A 20,787-nucleotide genomic window follows, 5' to 3' on the forward strand; every position below is an offset into this window, starting at 1 on the left:
TCTCCAGAGAGACAGAACTAATAGAATTTTTATATCTATGAGAAGGAATACTTTAGGGGAATTGGTTAACATGATTAGGGAGACTGAGAAGTCTCATGATAGACCATGTTCAAGCTGGAGACCATGGAATGTTGGTAGCATGGCTTAGTCCAAGTCCAAAGGTCTAAGAACCAGGGAAACCCACGGTGTAACTCTCAGTCTGAGGCCAAAGGCCTGAGAACCTGAGTAGGGGCAAGGGGGGGGGGTGCTGGACATTGGTGCAGGTCCTGGAGTCCAAAGGTCAAAGATCTTGAAGTTCTGATGTCCAAGGGCAGAAGAAGCATGTCCTAGCTCGAGGAGAGAGAGACGATTTGCCTTTTTGTTCTATCTGCTCCCCCCCATTCTATGGTGCCCACTCACACTGAGGGCTGATCTTCCCCACTCAGTCCACAGTGCACATGCCAATCCCCTGCTGAAACTCCCCAAAGACACCCCTAGAAATAATACTTTACCAGCTATCTACACATCCCTTAACCCAGTCAAACTGAAATCTAAAATTAACTATCACAGATGGCCTGCCTAATCTGGAATTGATTTTGCTGTCACCTGTATTCTGCTGACTCTTTGTAGATACCGATTTAAGATTCAAGCATTATCATACTGTATGATAATTATTTAGCTACCTGGCTTTATGCATCATCATATTATATGTTACTTATTTAGCAACATGGCTCTGCACTTGGCTATACTGCCTTTTGTGGTCAGGGGTTCAATTAGCATGGTTTCTGTACATAATAGATGTTTAATAATATTTTGGAAAATTAAATGAACATAAAGTGAATTAAGTGAAAATAAAGCACATAAAGGCTGACACGATGTGAAGCTGGTTCATTAAAAGCCAATTGAGAGCAACAAAAGCAACTATTTTTAAATGTAAAGGACTGAAGCAGGAAAAGGCAAAGATGGAGCTGAAGCCATTACGTTTTTCATTCGCCAGTCTTAATGAACATCTGTGTTCATCAGACATCAGGCAGAAAATAGAAGCAACTCCAGGTCCTTTATGCAAAGGTAATTTAATGTATTAATAAAAAATTGGTTACAAAAGTGATGGGAGGGCAAGCCCGGTCAGCAGCAGCTGGGGTTCCGGGTCGTCACTGTCATTGATTTGCTTAGTGGCTGCGCGGGGACAGCGCGGGAAGTGAAGTCTGGACGTGCCGGGCGCGCTGCCTCCCACGCTCTCCCTTCCTGGAGTGCATTCTCTTTGCTTTCACAAACACTGAACAAACACGTGTGATTTTTCAACTGCGTGAGGCCGGACACCACTTTATCTCTCTCCCGCCCCAAGGAGTAGGCGGGACACCTCGGCCAGGCCAGCATCGATCTGTCTCGCTTCCCTGAGACTTGCCTCCCCAAGTGAATGTATTTATGGTTTATTAGATGCAATGCGTCCTTCTCTAATGTAACTTCCTCTTAAAAGGTTTCACCAAGGAGATGTGGGAAGAGAAGTTGGCCAGGTGGGATGAACACACGCAGGGATTGGGGCAGAGTGGATTAAAAGCAAAAGAAAGTGTCTTTACCAGTATGACGATTCCTCAAAGAACTAAAAGTTGACCTACCATTTGTTCCAGCATTCCCACTATTGAGCATTTACTCAAAGGAAAAGAAGTCATTTTATCAAAAGGACAGATATACTTGTTTATTACAGCACAGTTCACAATGCAAAGATCTAGAATCAATGCAAGTGCCCATCAATTCATGAGTGGATTAACAAAATGTGGAATATGTATACCACGGAGTACTACTCAGCCATGAAGAAGGCTGGGTTCTGTGCCAGAGCCTCAGAGGCAGAGCTGCAGCCTGGAGGCAGGGCGACAGTTGCACAGGTGGGACCATGTGATCAGAGTCAGCTTTTTCTTTAAAAGTTTTAGTCCCAGATAAATTTTCTGGGTGCCTCAGAACTTGACCTACTGGAGCTGTTGATCCTTGGGTTTTCTTCCACAGATGTAGACAGAGCTGCTCCCTGACTTTCATCCCTCAGTGACTCCTTCTCTCTGGGGACCTTGAAGAGTCACTCTGAAGAGCAGGTGTGCACTTCTGTCCAAGGCTGTGAACTGCTCCCATAGGACCTTACCTGATGTGGTCTTCCTCCACCCATATTTCAGAGACTAAGGCATATACTATGTCTCTCTGGGCATAAAGGAGAACTTCTCTTTGCTCAGAGGTAATAGTGTAATGAAACACTGGCCACAAGACAATCAATAAGTCAAGAGGCAAGGTATTGGGACAAAGCAAGCAACTTTTATTTGGAGAACTGAGAAGATGGTGGACCAATGTCCCAAAGAACCATCTTAAGTTCGTACAAAGGCTCCTTTTTATCTTAAGGGAAAAGGAAGAGGGGTTGGATTGCAAAGGTAAATGAGGACCACAGACATCTGGTTGTGAGTGAGGGGCTGAGGAAATTGTAAAAATTCTTTGCTCGTCACCAATTAACTTTGAAGGATAAAGGTCAGGATATTCCTAAAAATATTTAACATAGCATTGTTAATTATGTGTATGCTTTTCTTATTTAGCTGGAGCTAGTTTTGGAAAAGGAACAATTGTTACCTTTTTTCTAGTGTAAGTGCAGAATTCAGCAGAAGCTTTTAATGTAAGGATGTTACCACAGGAGGTCAGAAGCAAAATGGAACTTCTTATGCTAAACTTTCCTTCCACTGTTACAGTAGGAAAAGGACTTTCACCCTGAGGCATGGGGAGGTTGAAACTACAATAGATGTCAAGATTTCGTCTTCACTCTTCTTGGAGAATCCATCGTCACTGGTGCCAGTCAAATTTGTTTACAAAAGTAAGGGCATTGAATTTTTTTAGAACATTTTTTTTTTATTCTCATAAATACAGAGAAGGCCTCTGTCTCATTTTCAAGACAAAGATACAGAGGATAAGAAAGTTGTGATCAGTATATTTTTCCTTTATAAGTGATGTAAAAGCTGACTCATTAGCACAAATGTTAAGGTTGCTTGGTATCTGAAGATATAGCTTCAAGCTACATATTTCTCAGTATGTCAAATGACAAATTTCCTAGTATTTTGGAAAGATAATTCACCTCCTCAACAACATTCATTATTAAAAATTCATGTGCCATGGACTGTGCAAATGCCTTCGGAAGGTCAGTTTTGTACAAAGTTGGGTCACAATCATCACTGGGATGGTGAGGCAGTTCATGTTAGGGACATGGATTGAGACTCTTGAGTGCCCAGCTTGGATTAAAATGACACAATCTAACTATATCATTGCAATGCCAAGGACAGACATTTCAACCCACACACCTTTGTCAGTCACTCCAACATCACAATATGTAGAAATTTTGAATTACTCTGTAGTTTCCGCAAACTTGAGATGTTCGTTCAAAGATGGACTCCTATTTATATTCAAGAAAATTGATTCCTACCATCTTTCATGATTATTATTCATGAGATTCTCCACTGTGCAGGCCATTGTTCCAGATTCTAGAGTCTGAGGAAGGTAGCACTAAAATGGGATACTGGAAGCCTATATTCAACATTTTGCTCTATTGCTAAGTAGTCCTGTGATTTGAGGTTAATTTCTTTACTTCTGTGAGACTTAGGCTTTTTATTTGTAAATAAGGAGTTTGGGTTTCACAAGACTAATTTTAAGCTCCTTTCCAGGCTTGAAATTCTGTGATGTTACAACCATAAAAATTGTGGCATAAATATTTGCAAATATAGTATAAATGGTTAAAACTCTGTAAAGTAAAAACCTCTAACAAATGAGGTTCTAAAGTTATATAGTTAGATTTTGAAAGTATCTTTGATGAATTGGTGATGAAAATAATACTTAAGAAAAGACATTGGCAACCTATAAGTAGTTTTTAATATGACTTTTATCTCAACCTTCTCCTAGTTTTCTATTCAAAACAAATTTTATCACAATTTGCAGCCAAGTAGAATCAAAGTAGGGTATAAAAATCCATCATGTTTATTCTGCTCTCATACATTATTTAAGATTACCAAATGTACCAAATATCTGTAATTGGTCCCAGTTTATCATATCCAGACTCAAATGATAAGACCATACATCCAGAGAAATGACAGTACCATTTTGTTACTTTAACCAGGCTAAATCTATGTGACTGAGAAGAGACACATTCATAACTGGCAATGATACCTGGGCAGTGGGGAGGAGAAGGGTAGACCAAACAGAGAGTAAGAAAGAAGGGAGAGCAGTGGGAGAGAGATGGGCTAGATAGGCTGGGAACATGACTGCACTGAGAAAGGATCATCTTAGTACAGCCCAGGAAGCCTCATCACTGACAGTTGGTCAGGATGATGGTTAGGTGGCTCCGTTCAGCTGCTAACTTCATCTTTTCTCTTTTTTGCTATTAGTCACAAAAAAACCCCACAATACATTAACTATGTTGTTTCCCCTGCCCAACATTTATTATTGTTGTTTTCCCTCAATGCCAGTTATTATGAATACATTGCAGAAACTTAAAATAATATACAGGATTATAAGACAAAGACTCACAAAGACTAATTGTATTCCATGTACTATTTCTGATTGTCATTTATTAATTTATATGACACTTCAGGGTAATCAAATCCCCTAACCAAAATCAAAGGCAAGGAAAGCCATCAATGCATACTAAAACTAAATTTAAAATATCTAAAGAAATACATTATTTACTTCATTCTTCCCAGGTGCCTGCCAAAAAGTACCTGGATATACAAACAGGTAGAAAATCAGATAAAATCTTGGATATACAAGTCACCAGTGAAAACAGCCTCCATCACTGGGAATCTTCCATAAAATGACTCATTATGAGGAGTTCCGTCAAGGCTCAAAGGGGTTACTTGCTGTCCTAACATGATGTTTCCTGCCTGGATCTCTGAAGATACCTCCGAAAGGGCCAGATCAAAGCAAAACTATAAAGTAAGTTTTTTCATTGAAATCTTTTCATCTCATATTTCATCATCTTTTTCTTTCTCCTGTTCTGTTATGTGCACTCTGTACTTTTTGTACCCAGAACTTATGCCATACCTTTTCCTTTTAGATACTTGAAAATAATAATGCAAATGGTAGCACTTTTTACATGATAAATGACATAACAAATATTATCTTAATTATCCTTCCCAATAGCTCTTTAAATTAGGAACTATTATTGTTCCTACTTTTTAAATGAGGATTTAAAGACAGGAACAGTTTTTTCCAAGGTCAACTAGTTGGTACCCAGTAAAGCCAGAGCTTGAACACAAGTTTATGTGATGCTGTTGTTGCAGTGTTTGACCTCAGTGCTGGGTTCCAATCTTATTTGTGTGTATATGCCTCTAGGTCAAGGCTACCGATGGCACTGGTTAATGATAATAGAGTATTCTTATTAAGGAAAGGCCTTTAAGAAGGAGATAAAGACATCTTTAAAAATAGTTCTGGTTGGAGGAAATAAATTTAGCTGAATTTTTTTCCAGTACTCCTCAAACCATATCACCAATTCTACTGCTTTCGAGGCTAGCCCGTCTTCTAGTGTGAGACTGAGATTAGCCAAGGAACTACCAAAAGCATCATTACCAGATACCGAGACCAAATCCAAATTCCACCAGTGAGCCTCCCCAGGTAGCAGAGCAAGGACATCAGCTACATTTACCTGCTGGACACCTGAGCACAGTGGCTTTGTTAGGTAGTTCTAGCTAGAGATTTCAGGTCACCTAGGGATGAAAGTGGGTGCTGCTGCGATTCACTCCTCCCACGCCAAATGGGCTTTCCAAGATGCTCATGGGATATCTGCATGCGCAGTAAGCTCAGGTCTGCAGCTCCCAACTGTCCAATCAAGTGATTCCATGGTGACCTCTGAAACAGGAGGGAGGTCCCAATCTGGGCACTATAAAACAAGACATAGACCATAACCAGGCCCTTTTTGTGCCCTTTCTTTTGCTTTCCCTTTGCTGAAACAGTGGGTCCAGTCATCATCTGTGACGTTTGTACCATGCTCTGTTAACGTATATCTTGCTCTTGCCCTATAATCCTATCACTCTTTCCTCAATAAACCTCATTTCTGTGCTTGCCTTACTTTGGTGTGTCTGGTCATTCTTGAGCTATGAGTGCACTAAGAGTTGACATTTCACACTAAAACCTGACAGCTTCTCATCCTATTATCCACATGTTGCACATCACCCTGAGTTCTACTGAATTGGGCCCAGGATGTGAGTAGTGATACAGGGGGCCAGAGCCCTGGCACTTCATTCCTCTTGACTTGCCTCTGAAATAGGGCATTTTAGAGACACATATAGAGTGTGTGTGTCAGAATTCTAACAGACAGCTGGGATTATAGGTCCTGGTGATGCAGGGAGCCCCAATGAAGGGAGGAAATGCCCCTGAACTTGTCAAGTGGGTTCTTAGCTTTGTACAGGAAAGAATTCAAGAGGACCCAACTAGTGACAGGAAGTTTAATGAGAGAGAGAGGAAGACAATCAATAGATCCTATTTCACAAAGTAGGGACCCTCTCCTGAGCAGGAGGGGGACTACTTTATGGGGCAATGGTAACATTTTTAAATCTTCGAAAACACCATACATAACTAGCATTGTCTTGTGGTCAGGCCATAAAGGTTAATCATAAACTGCTGTCACAGAAAGGTGAGCACAAACAGTTTGTAAGGCTTCTGGCTTAGTAATTCATCCATCCTTGGTGGTCCCAGGCCAACGATTTGATGGCTACTTCCTTGTTCAAGGTGGTTAGGCTCTGGTATCAGTCACACTCAGGCTCTCTTGACCTCCCTTTTCTGCCTTATCCCTACATAACTGGGCCTGATCAATGCATTCTACCTTTCCCCTGGATAGAAATGAATCTAGGTGAATGGAGTGTCAGGGCTGAAAACAATTTGACATCTCTAAAAAAAATTAGAAGCATGAGATTCATCAGGATCTGATTTGCTCATTTTGATATAGTGCTAGGAGATGGAGACACCAAGATAAACAAGATCTGGTCCTTGATGGCATTCACACAGGCATAAATTAGGGTTGTGAGCAATGTATGGCCTGTAGATGTTTGTTCCCATTCCCAGAGCAAATTAGTTTCTTCCTGGAGAACAATAATACATATCAGTTTTCTTGACCTTTTCATATTCTTTGCTGTTGATACTCCAAAAAAAAAACACTTAAAAGTTCAATTTTCTAGATTTTTAAAAATATTAAATATAGCATACTTAGAGAATATTTCATAAATCATAAATATATACATCAATGACTTTTTCAAAGTAAAACAAGTCTATATTTTTATCATCCCTAAAATCCTCTGGTGTCTCCTCCCAAGCATGACCCCCTTCTTGCCAGTATTTCTATACTCTAGATTAATTAAAGCTTTTATACTTTATGGGAATAGAATCATGTTTGCACTCCTTTCACTCAACGTTCTTTTAATTCTATGTATATTGCAACTCCCAGATGGCATCACACAGTTCACATTCATTTAGATTTACAGTAATTACTCTATCCATTGCCCCTTTATTTCTACTGAAGCTCTTTAAAGTAGGGACCTCATTCATTTTCATAATATCTTATCCATGGTATCCTGTCTCCTGTACATTTACTTGACCCTGTGAGATATAGTATATTCTTAATAGATATTATTGAATTAATTCAACTGATTGCAATTAAAGATATTCAGAGAGAAGAAAATAAAATAAGCAAGTAGTGAGGAGGAAAAGGGAAAGTCCAAATAGTAAAATGAAGAGCCATAGCAATTAGATTCTCAGCCTCAGGATAATTTTCTGTCTATGTTTTGAATCTTTGCCAATGTTCCACAAACCCATCATGTTGATTACATTCTGCAAGATTTTGTTTGAGGATTCTTTTCTCCCTGAACCACCAAAATCTTGCCAAATTGCTCTCTGTGTTTCACTAGGAATTCTTTGTTGGTTGATTTTCATATCCTTGCACATGTATTTTTGACTTCAAAGAATTTAAAGGGTGCAAGTATTTCTTTTGTTACATGGATAAACTGTATCATGTTTAAGTCAGGGCTTTCAGTGTACCCATCACCAGAATAGTGTACACTGTACTAGGTTGAGAGATTTTTATCCCTCACCCCCTTCCCCTTCTCCCCAGTTCATAGATTCCAATGTCCATTATTGCTCTTTATGATTATATATATCCTTTGTTTTGCTCCTAGTTATAAGTAAGAATATTTGGTACCTATTTTTTCATTCCTGAGATATTTCACTTAGGACAGCAGTCTCCAGTTCCATGAAAGTTGCTGCAAAAGACATTTTTTCATTCCTTTTTATGGCTGAGTAGTACTCTGTGATATATATATTTATTATATATAATATTTTATATATAATATATAATTATATATAATATATAAACATATATTATATATAATAATATATATAATTATATATATAATAATATATATATAATATTTTCTTTATCCACTCATCAGTTGGTGGGTATTTAGATTGATTCCATAGCTTTGCAATTGTGAACTATCCTGTGATAAACACTCAGGTGCAGGTGTATTTTTTATAAAATGATTTGTTTTCCTTTATGTAGATACTCAGTAGTGGGATTGCTGGATCAAATGCTAGGTTGACTTTTAGTTTCTTGAGGAATCTCCATACTGGTTATCATAGCAGTTGTGCAAGTTTACATTCCCACTAACAGTGTGTAACTGTTCCCTTTTCACTACAATCACACTAGCATCTATTGATTTTTGACTTTTTAATAATGATGATTCTGACAGGGATGAGATGGTATCTCATTGTGGTTTTAATTGATAATTAGTAATGTTGAGCTTTTAAAAATATGTTTGTTCACCATTTGTCTATCTTCTTTTGAGAAGTGTCTGTTCATGTCTTTTCCCCACTTTCTGATGGTGTTATTTCTTTTTCTCTTGCTCATTTGTTTGAATTTTTTGTAGCTTCAGGATATTAGCCCTTTGTCAGATATGGTTTGTGTCTATTTTCTACCATTCTGTAGGTTTTCTATTTACTCCGTTGATTATTGCCTTTGCTGTGCAGAAACTTAGTTTAATTAAATTCCATTTATTTATTTTTTTGTGATTGTATTTGCTTTGGAGACTTATTCATAAATTCTTTGCCTAGGCCAATGTCTAGAAGACATTTTTTCTATGGTTTCTTCTAGCATTTTTATTCTTATAATTATATTCTAATGAATTTTCAGCCTTGTGATTTCTCTTCAAAAAAGCAAACAAAACAAAAAAAAATTAAACCTTCACCATGTACCAGCTAAAAGCTCTTCTATTAATTATATATATGCATATATATTATTAAAAAAATACGAAGGTGCAAATGTTTTTGGTTACATGGATTACTTTTTTAATGCTTGTGTCAGGGTTACAAACATGCCCATCATCCAGATAGTGTTCACTGTACCCATTAGGTAGATGCTCCCCCATCCCCTCCTTTTTCCTTCCCCCTGCTTGATTTCCACTGAATTTTACTCTTCTCTGTACACATGTGTGCTCATTAGTTAGTTCCAATTTAATAGTGAGTACATGTGGTGCTTGTTTTTCCATTCTGTAGATACTTCACTTAGGATAATAGTCTCCAGTTTCATTCAAGTTGTTGCAAAAGGCATTAATTCATCCTTTTTACAGCTGAGTAGTATCTGTGTTATACATGTACCACATTTTGTTAATCCACTCATGAATTGATGAGCACTTGTGTTAATTCCACATCTTTACAATTGTGAATTGTGCTGCAATAAACATTTGAGTGCTGCATTTTTTAAAAAATAAAATGACTTATTTTCCTTTAGGTAAATGCCCAGTAGTGGGAATGCTGGACAGAATGGTAGATCTATTTTTAGTTCTTTGAGGAATCTACATACTGATTTCCATAGAGGTTGTACTAAATTGTAGTCCCACCAAGAGTGTGTAAGTCTTCTTTTCTTTCTGCATCCTTGCCAGCATCTACTGTTTTTGGACTTTTTAATAAAAGCAATTCTAACTAAAGTAAGGTGATATCTCATTGTGGTTTTAAGTTGCACTTCCATGATGATTAGTGATGTTGAGCATTCCTTCACATGTTTATTGGGCACTAATTTATCTTCTTTTGAAAAACTTCTATGCATGCATTTTGCCCACGTTTTAGTAGGGTTGTTTGTTTTTTTCTTACTGATTTGTTTGAGTTCTTTGTAGATTCTGGTTATTATTCTTTTATTGGATGCATAGCTTGTTAGTATTGTCTCTCATTCTGTAAGTTGTCTGTTTGCTCTGTTGATTATTTCCTTAGCTGTGCAGAAGGCTTTTAGTTTAATCAATTTCCATTTATTTATTTTTGTTATTGCTATAATTGCCATTGGGATCTTTTTCATAATTATTTTCCCAAGCTGATGTCTAGAAGAGCTTTTCTTACATATTCATCTACAATTCTTATGGTTTCATGTTTTATGTTTATGTCTTTTATCCATCTTGAATTAATTTTGCTGAGTAGTGAGACATATGGGGATCCTGTTTCATTGTTCTGCATGTGGCTATCTAATTTTTCCAGCACCATTTATTGAATAGGGATTCTTTCCCCCAGTGTATATTGTTGACTGCTTTGTCAAAAATATGTTGGCTGTATGTAAATGGTTTTATATCTGAGTTGTCTGTTATGGTCCATTTGTCTTTGTCTCTATTTTTGTGCCAATCCCATGCTGTTTTGGTTACTGTAGCCTTGTTGCATAGTTTGAAGTCTGGTAATGTGATACCTTCAACTTGTTCTTTTTGCTTAATATTGCTTTGGCTGTTCAGGCTCTTTTCTGGTTCCAAATGAAGCACAGAATTATTTTTTCTATATCTTTGAAATATGACATTGGTAGTTTGATGCAGATTGCATTGAATCCGTAAATCACTTTGGGTAATATGGACATTTCAACAATGTTGATTATACTGATCTATGAGCCTAATATATTTTTATGTTTGTGTCATCTGCAATTTCTTTTATCAGTGTTTCATAGTTTTCTTTGGAGATCTTTCACCTCTTTGGTAAGTATATTCCTAGATATTTTATTTTCTTTGTAACTATTGAGATTGGTATTTAGTCTTTAATTTGACACTCAGCTTGACTGTTGTTTGTGTATAGGAATGCTACTGATTTGTATGCATTGATTTTGTAAACTGAGACTTAGTTGAGTTTTTCTTATAAATTGATGGGGTACCTTGGTGGAGTCTCTGAGATTTTCTAGATATAAGATAATATCATCAGAAAATAGTGATAGTTTGACCTCTTCTTTCTCAATTTGGATAATCTGTTTCTTTCTCTTGCCTGATTACTTTGGCTAGGACTACCACCACTGTGTTGAATAGAAATAGTGACAGTGGGCACCATTGTCTTATTCTAGTTCTTAGTGGGAATGTTTTCAACTTTTCTCCTTTCAGTATGATATTGGCTGTGATTTTGTCATATATGGCTTTTATAATTTTGATATCTCAACATGTTCTTTTTCTGCCTAGTTTGTTGAGTGTTTTAATGACCAAAGGATGGTGAATTTTGTTGAATGCTTTCTCTGCATCTATTGAGATGATCATATGTTCTCTATTTTTGCTTCTGTTTATGTGGTGAATCACGTTTATTGATTTACATATGTTGAACCATCCTTACATCCCTGGGATGCAGCCAACTTTATCATGGCAAAGTAGTTTTTTGATATGCTGTTGAATTCAATTGGCTAGTATTTTATTGAGCATTTTTGCATCCATATTCATAGGTATATCGGTCTGTAGTTTTCATTTTTTGTTGTGTATTTTTCTGGTATTGGTGTCAAGGTGATACTGGCTTCACAGAATGAGTTGGGGAGGATTTGCTGTTTCTTCATGTTATGGAATAATTTCTGCTATAAGGTACCAGCTCCTCTTTTTAGGCCTGGTAAAATTTGGCTCTGAATCCATCTGGTCCAGGGCTTTTCTTTGTTGGAAGATTGTTTATTATTGTTTCAATCTTGCTGCTCATTATTGGTCTGTTCACAAATTCTCTTTCTTCCTGATTGAGTCTTGGTAGGTTGTGCGTTTCCAGAAATTATTCCATTTGCTCTATGTTTTTGAGTGTTTGTGAGTAGAGATTTTCATAGTATTTACAGATGATATTTCTATTTCTCTGGTATCATTTGTAATATCTCCTTTTTGATTTCTTATTTAGCTTATTTGGGTCTATTCACTGCTATTTCTGGTTAATCTAGCAAGAGGTCTATCAATTTTATGTTTTCAAAGAATTATCTTTTTTGTGTTGATCCTTTTATTATTATTTTGTTTTCCATTTCATTTAGTTTTGCTCTGACCTTAGTTATTTATTTTCTTCTGCTTGCTTTGTGTTTGGTTTGCTCTTCCATTTCTAGTTCCCTTAGATGTGCCATTAGATTTTTAACTTGTGATCTTTCTGTCTGTGTGATGTAGGTATTTAAGGCTATGAATTTTCTACTGGTTTTGCTGAATCTCATAAATTTTGATAGATCGTGCCCCTTTTGTAATTCACTTTAAGGAATCTTTTGATTTCTCTCTTAATTTCATTATTGATCAATAACCATTTAAAAGCAGGTTGTTTAATTTCCATGACTTTGTGTAGATTTGTTTCTCTTAGAATTGAGTCCTAGTTTTATTCTATTGTGGTCTGAGAAAATACGTGATATGATTTCTATTTTTTTGAATTTGATAAGGCATGTTTTGTGGCCTATGATCAATTTTGGAGAATGTCCCACATGCTTATGAGAAGAAAGTATAATATATTTAGTATTTTTGAGTAAAATGTAATACAAATGTAATATAAATATAAATATTACATCCATTTGTTCTAGAGTCCCATTTAAGTCCAATGTTTGTTTGTTTATTTATTTATTTATTTTCTGCTTGGGTGATCTGTCTAGTTCTAGTAGTGGGGTGTGGCAGTCCCCAGCAATTACGGTGCTGCTATTTATCTATTCACTTAGATTTAATAATAGAACTTGCTTTATGAATCATGGCACTCCTCTGTTAGGTGCATAAATATTTAGGATTGTTATGTCCTCTTGTTGAATTTACCCCTTTACCGTTATATAATGGCCATGTCTTTTTTTAATAATGTTGATTTAAAGTTAATTTTATCTAATATGAGAATGGCTACACCTGCTTTCTTTCATTTCTGTTTGCATGGAATATTATTGTTTTACGTCCCTTTATCTTGAGTCTTTATGAGTCCTTATGGGTTAGATGTGTTTCCTAGAGACAGCAGATACTTGGGTTGTGTTTTTTTTCACCCATTCAGCCAGTCTATATCCTTAGAGTTGGGCATTCAGACCATTCATGTTGATTGATTGAATTGATATGTGGGATGCTATTCTCTTAAACAAGATGGATAGTGCCCTATTGCTTTCTTTTACCTCTTCTGTTATTGTTTTATATGATCTGTGAGCTTTAGATTTTGGGTGGTTTATACTGGTGGGTGTCTATTATGTTGATCCATGTATATTGAAGTTCTGAGTATTTCATGCAGGGCAGGTCTTTTCTTGATAATTTTCCTCAATCTTTGCTTGTCTGGAAAAGTCTTTATTTCTCCTTCATATATGATACTTTGTTTTGCAGGATACAAAATTCTAGGCTGGCTGTTGTTCTCTTTAAGAAGACTGAAGATATGGCCTCGATCTGTTCTGGCTTTTAAGGTGTCCATTGATAAGTCTTAAGTTAGCCTGATAGGTTTTCCTTTTACGTTACTTTATGTTTTCACTCATAGCTCACAGGAGTTCCTCCTTTGTATTTATTTACTTTGGTCATTCTGATGACCATGTGGCATGGAGATTGCCTCTTCATAATGAATCTACCAGGTATTTGATGAGCTTCTTATACCTTGATGTCTAAATCTCTAGCAAGACCAGGGAAGTTTTTCTTAATTATTCCCTCAGATATGTTTTCCAGCCCTTGTGCATTGTCTTCTTTATCCTCAGAGATGCCCATGATTCTTCTATTTGACTATTTTACATAATCCTATATTTCTTGTAGGCATTGTTCATTCCTCTTAATTCTTTGTTCTTTATTTTTCACTAAGTTAATTCAGAAGAGTTGTCATTAAGCTCTGAGATTCTTCTGTATGGTCTAGTCCATTCTTAAAAATTTCCATTGTGTGTTGTATTTCCTCATATAAGTTATTCATTTCCAGGAGTTCTATTAGATTTTTATTAATAAAAAAATCACTTTTGTAAATTTTTCATTTACATCCTGAATTGTTTTTCTGGTTTCTTTGAGTTAATTTTTCATCTTTCTCTTGGATTTCATTGAGCTTCCTTACAATCTGTATTTGGAATTTGTTATCTGACATTTCAGTATTTTCATTTTTGTTGGTATCCATTGCTAGGGAGTTGGTGTTCCCCTTTGGAGGTATTCTTTTACTCTGATTTTTTATACTTCTGGAGTTCTTTTGCTGATTTCTTCTTATTAAAGCAGCTGTTGCTTTTATTATTTTTGGATTTTCTTTTGTTTAGATGGGGCTTTCTCCCCCCCACCACACACTTGTAATGGTCAGTCTGTAGCATATGCTGGGTAAGAACTTTTGGGTTTGCTTGTGGTTGCTTTGATAGTGGTCTAGTTTCTGCCTGGATGACTTGGTTATAGATATCCTTAGTGTGGTGGTTTTTCTCAGCTGGTAGTTTTTTTGTAGGCTGTAGCAGTGGCATGCTATATCTGTGTGCAGATTCCCTGTCTCTTACCGATGAGGGAGGATGGACATGTTGGATTCATTTCTCTTTTCCCAGCCCTGTTGTCTTCTTAACAGTGTGAACTATATTGGCACACCCAGCTTAATCTCTGAGACAGTATGTGATGCTTGTGGGTAAGAATCAACCTGTATGTTTGAGTCAGTAAATGTACAGGGCTGTGCAAATTGACCTCCCTGTCAATAGGCGGTGCTTGCCAGAAGGAAAAGCTGCAGTGTTGTTTTGGGACCTGTGATCAGCTCTAGCCTCTCAGGAGAAGCATTCAAACACCCCAGGTGGTGGGTAAGACCCTGTAACTTCCAGGTGAGTTCTATTCTCCACCATAGGAGAGACTGGTGTGGGAGTGAGGTTGGGCAGAGCTAGGGTGGGTGAGCCTGCCCTCAGGCTACACATTAGCTGGTAATGTAACTGCTTGGCAGGGGTCAAAGGTCCACTCCCAGCTTTTGGGGAAAGCCACCATGGAGGGACTAAAGTGTCCCCATGCAGCCAGCAAGTCTGCTTGCAGGGAAGGGGCCATCTGAGATTCACAATCTGGCTCTGAGGAGCAAGTTTCATTCTTCTCCCCATCCCCTGCTCCAGGGTGCTGCAGGCTGGGAGCTTCCTTGTCCAGAATCCCACCCTGGGCTGACTGCATAACCTTCCTGTCGGAGGAGGGTTGCTTCACAAGTGTGTTGTGGCTGGACCCACGCTCCACTCTCTTTTCAGTTCTGCCCATGTGGGCTCCCTCACCTGCTGTGATTTATTCACAAATCTCCCCTCCATTCCCCTGAGCAAAGTGATTGGGTCCTTGGGGTGTGGGATCTGGCCTGAGGGCCTGTCTCTGGGTCCCTGAAGATCAATTCCTAACTGTGCCAGGGAGAAGAATGCTGGTTCTGAGTTGCCTATGGGTTGCTGAAGCATATTTGATATCCTTCTGCTTTGGTATGTGCCCTGCTCTGATGGAGCACCAGGGATGGCCAGTGAGCAGAGAGCTCATAGTACAAGCACCCCTTAGTCTGCTGCAGGTCTTTAAGAGGAAATGTTTGAGTTTCACTCTGGAAGCCTCAGAGTGCTAGATGCACCAATAGAGAGGAAGCAGCCAATTCTGAGAGCCCCAGCTCAATTGTCTTTCTTGGCAACCATGGGCAGAGGAGGTGAAGGGAAGGAAAGGAGTCTTAATGGGGAAAAGCTAGCACTCTGATCATTTTTGACCCTCTCTCTGGAAGGCAGCTAGCCTGTTATATCCAGGCTCTGAGGTCATGCTGATCCTTTGAGACCCACCAGCCTCTGTGGCTCCCACAGCCTGGGGCTGGAATTGGTAAATGTGTGGGGGAATGAGTAAAATGAAAACTGAGGGGCTGAAGCCCCTGGAGCGCACAAAGGAGCGCAGTGAGTGGAGAACCAATAAGGCACCTGCCATCTTGGCTTGGGTCTGAGATGATGGGAAGGGATACCAAGGGGGCTGGCAGTCTGGTGCTTTGTTCTCAAGAAACTCCCAGTTCACTGGCAGCAGCAGGTTTGGGGCTCAGGAGGGTACAAAGGCTCTCTAGCAGCTCAGGGGCTTGCTGTCTGTCAGGGATGTTAGGGAGGGAGAAACAAACCTCTCCACCTACCCATTTTCCTAGAATCCAAGCCTCTCAGGGGTAGATCTCTGCTGATATTTTGCTCCTTGTTCTGCTCTGCAACTTCTTCCCATGGAATCTCTGGTAGGTTCTGGCACTTTTCCCTCAGAATTACACTGATGTATGTTTGTTTGTTTGTTTTTCCTTTTTCATCTGAAACTTTTTCTTCTTTCTTAGATGATCTGGCAGCTGATGTCTCCGGTTAGCCATCTTCTCTCTGAGTTTAATTAAAAAGTTCCTAAAGTTTTTGCTTTATTCATGAATCAAAACACTGCACTGTCTATGCCTCCCTTACCTCTAGACTGGGTTTTGAGAAATCACCTAATCTCACACTGAGGTGTATCATTTTCATGATTTGCAAAAACTAACATTCTATGATTAATAAGAATCATAAGGCAATAGCAAAGAGTGAAAGGTGGAGGTAATTTTGTTCTGAGTACTTTGTCTCAGAGCTCAACACTGTATCTACATGGAAGCATGATAGGACAATTGAGGACATCCAATGGCAATTTAGATCTGAATAGTCATCACAGATTTACACAGTTTATCAATGGCATTTCATCTTCTGAAGATTTCCTTGGGACAAAATTCTGTTCTTATATAGATCATAGTTTGGATTCTTTTGTAGCACAAAATTATATTATCTCTGAGATTATAAGGTGCATCCTATTGACATTCAATGAAAATATTCTTGATATTATAAAGACATCTCCAAAGATTTCCAGCTTAAGGTCACTTTTTGTTGGAATGAAGTTAGATGGAATTATTGTCAATCCTAGTAGAAAAGACTTGAGGGTACTTTTCACTTTTAAAAAGAAAGAAAACATTTTCCATGTCTAGTTTTAAGGGAGTAGCTTGCATCAGAACAAACTTCCTGTTTTGGAATAAACAATAAAAACTGGGTACAAATTTTAAAATAGAGTAAACAAAGGAAAACATGTATTTGAAAGCACTGGAGAGGAACCAAGGTAACCAGAAATAAGAAAAAAATACAACAAGGTGGGATGCTTTTCCTCTACATGCTGATTAATGGTTTTAAAAGTCAAAGGTAAACAAAAACAGAAGCTTGAAGCTTGCTCTAGTCCCACTGGGCTAGTGATATAAAAATAGGAATTCATAGATACCAAGGAACTCAGGATGTCATGGACAATGTCCCGAAGAAAAGGAAACCACAGAGAAGTGAATCCATCTTTCTGCTAAGACTTTAACTTAATATTTTATTATATGATGAATAATAGACCTCTTTGAAGAATCTCAGCTTGTTTCTGTGAATATAGCTGGAGATTTACAACTCTTTGCTAGAATTAGCCTTCACATATCACTAGAAATTAGCTAAGATTTGCACAAGAAATATGTAGTATAAGCTCTGCCTTATTATTGTATAGTTCAAGGTGAACCTTGGCAATAGCAATAAGGAAACCTTAAGATTGAGGCCAGCAACTGATGAGGAAAGGATTAAATGTACAAGGAAGTAAAAGCAATGGATTTTCAGGAATGAGGGGCTGCATGTGTTCTCATGTTTTTCCTGAAAACCCATTCATTGAAGTCTCTGGCTGTAGATTCTACCAAGGACTTTATAACACCCTACTTCTTTTTCATCAGTTTTGACCTTAGGGCAGGGGTCAGCAAACTTTCTGTAGAGGGCCAGTTAGTAAATATGTTTAGCTTTGTGAACCAGGCAGTCTGTATTGCAACTACTTAACACTGCCGTTGTCATGTGAAAGCAGTCAAGAGACAAAACATAAATAAATGAGCATGGCTGTGTTCCAATAGAATTTTCTGGGCTCTGAAATTTAAATTTCATGTAATTTTCATGCATCATAAAATAATATTCTTCTTTTGTTTTTTTTCACCATTTAAAATGCAGAACTAATCTTTGCTCTTAGGCAGTACAAAAACAGGTGATAGGGTAGATTTGGCACATGGATATAGTTTTCTAATGCCTGCCCCACAGTCTCAAGTCTTCTCTGATCTTCAGGGTCCTCAGGAGATTCAGTACACTTTCCCTGAAAGAAAAATACGCATTCTAGTCATATGGGATTTGGCAGAAATATTCCGAAGACAATTTGCTTTTGGAATTAAGTTCAGCTGTTTAATAACCAGATCATCAAGAAAGAGAAGATGGCTTGTCAGCTTAGTGGTTATTTTCAGTGTTTGCTCCAGAAATAACTTGCTTGATTTTTCTCCTTCAGAGTAATAGATTCTAAACATGAATGGGAAATGATTCAATATGACTCACTGTTCTGTCGAGAAGGAAATGTGGAAAGAGACAGGATTTTTTGTTGTTGAAATTTTACATTTGTTAATGAATGACTTCTATTTATGAATAGGTATAAGACTTAACTAAATTTCTGCACACGTTCGGGGGCTCATCAGTAATGAAGTAAGTGACTGGCTGTCTGGATGAAACAGCATTAAAAATACTGACATTTATCATCCCTTGATGAGTCAAGCCACAGAATAGTCTGACAAATGAGAAAATTAAAAAAGAAAGGGGAAATGGCAATAAAATAATAAGGGCATATTATAATACATATTCAACTGTGAGTTAGATGCCTATAGTGTAGAAATTTAAAGTTAAAAAAAAACAAAACCTGGAAATCTATCCCTAAGATGATAATCAATTTATATAAATGTTTTAAATTCCAATGAGAAAGTGTTACAAATACATTTTAGGTAGACATAAAGATACTTCCATTCCGGGGCAAGTTTCCAGCTTTGGAGGGAGGGAGGAAATCAGAGCTGATATTTATAGCAAATTTGTGAAGTGGGTTTGTTGCCTCTTTCAGAAAACATATCCTCTTTTTCCCTGAAAGACTACTTCTAACAAAGAATTAGTTTCACTGCAGAGTTTCACTAACGAAGAAATAGTTTGGAGCACACCAGTATGGGGGCAAGGGGTTGCTTCAGAGAAGATATCTTTAGCAAGAAATTGATACTTGCATGAAAAGACTCTCAGAACATGCTCCCAAATAACTCTAAAATTGTCCAAGTCAAATAGCAAGAATGATTTTGGAAAGACAAGTAATTGAAAGGACCAGTAGATGGCATAAATAAGTCAGGATAGAGTTGGAGACTCAGTGAGAGAAATAAGGACAATTTGGCAGCTCCTTACTTTTATGTTGACCCTGTATATTTCAGCTTGTGCTATTTGCTTCTCTGATTCTGGGACCCTGTGCTACTACTGTGACTTTAGTCCACTCTCAAGAAGTGTTCCATGAGCACAAGGACCAAAAATTCAATGAAATGATGAGACCAGAAGAGAATTAATATTTACCATCATTATTTTCCTACTTCTGTCCCCATGCCTGTTTTCCTTTCTTCTTTTCCCTCTTCTTTCCTTCCACTCTATTGCAGATGTAAATGTCTGCGCCACTTATATTCCTGGCTCAACATCACCACTGGTAGCAAATCCCTCTCTTGTTTTAGTTATTTTTCCCCATATTCTTGGACCTCCAAACCTATCTCCCCATAGGTATTTACACTCATGTATTTGACATTTACCCTTGACAAAGTATGTATTAATATGTACACTTATAAAATATATAGTGTTTTGTGCATGTATATATTTTTAATTTTCATTAATGGTGTTGTGCTATTGATTACTTTGTTTCTTTTTTCACTCAACACTAGATTTCTAAGAAATTTTCAAATTGCTGTTACTTATTATTTTATAGATCTACCTGCTGCTTTTTAATTGGCTATTCCTTTAGAGATGAACTATTTGAGAGTAATCTTTTATTTATTTCTTTCCATTTCTTAAGTATTACCAGATTTTAGAAAAAAATATATTTAGTAAAATGGGTTCTAAACGTTTGATAAATGGTGAACAAAGCTGATAAAAAAAAAGTGTGTTTTTTTTTTGTGTGTGTGTGTGTGTGTATGTTGGGAAAAGCATTCTTAGTCTTCCACTACAGATATGCTTTGTTCTTTTGAAACTTCTAGGGAGAATTTCTGATACTTATTAATTTTTACATTTTTACCAAGAGTAAGTATGAAAACCAGGGAGATATGTATATTAATTCCACCCTTAAATTTTTTCCCTCTTGCTCTAACAATGTATTTTGAAGAAAGAACAAAAGTGAGAATGTCATAAAATTTAAAAACTGGTTAATGTTTGGCAACAAACATCATAGCTATTCCTAATCTGACTCCTCTTCACATATATAGTACTTTTTATGAAAAATTAGTATGTCCACTAGAGCATTAAACATCAGTAAAATGTCTGTGTTAGATTAGGTAGACAATATGGTAGATGGAAACACTATACCTTTGGTATAGACCAGGAGTGGCAAACTTTTTCTACAGGTGTGCTATGGACTGCATTGTGTTCCCTCAAAATTTGTATTGAATCCCTAACCTCCCATGGGACTATATTGGATGTAGGGCCTTAGAGGAGGTAATTATGGTTAAATGAAGTCATAAAGGCAGAGCCCTGATACAATAGAACTGATGCCATTATAAGAAGATGAAGACACATCAAACATATGAATAAATGCTTAACATCTCTAATCATCA

This window comes from Microcebus murinus, chromosome 2 (genome assembly GCF_040939455.1).
Source record: "Microcebus murinus isolate Inina chromosome 2, M.murinus_Inina_mat1.0, whole genome shotgun sequence".
Taxonomy (NCBI): Eukaryota; Metazoa; Chordata; class Mammalia; order Primates; family Cheirogaleidae; genus Microcebus; species Microcebus murinus.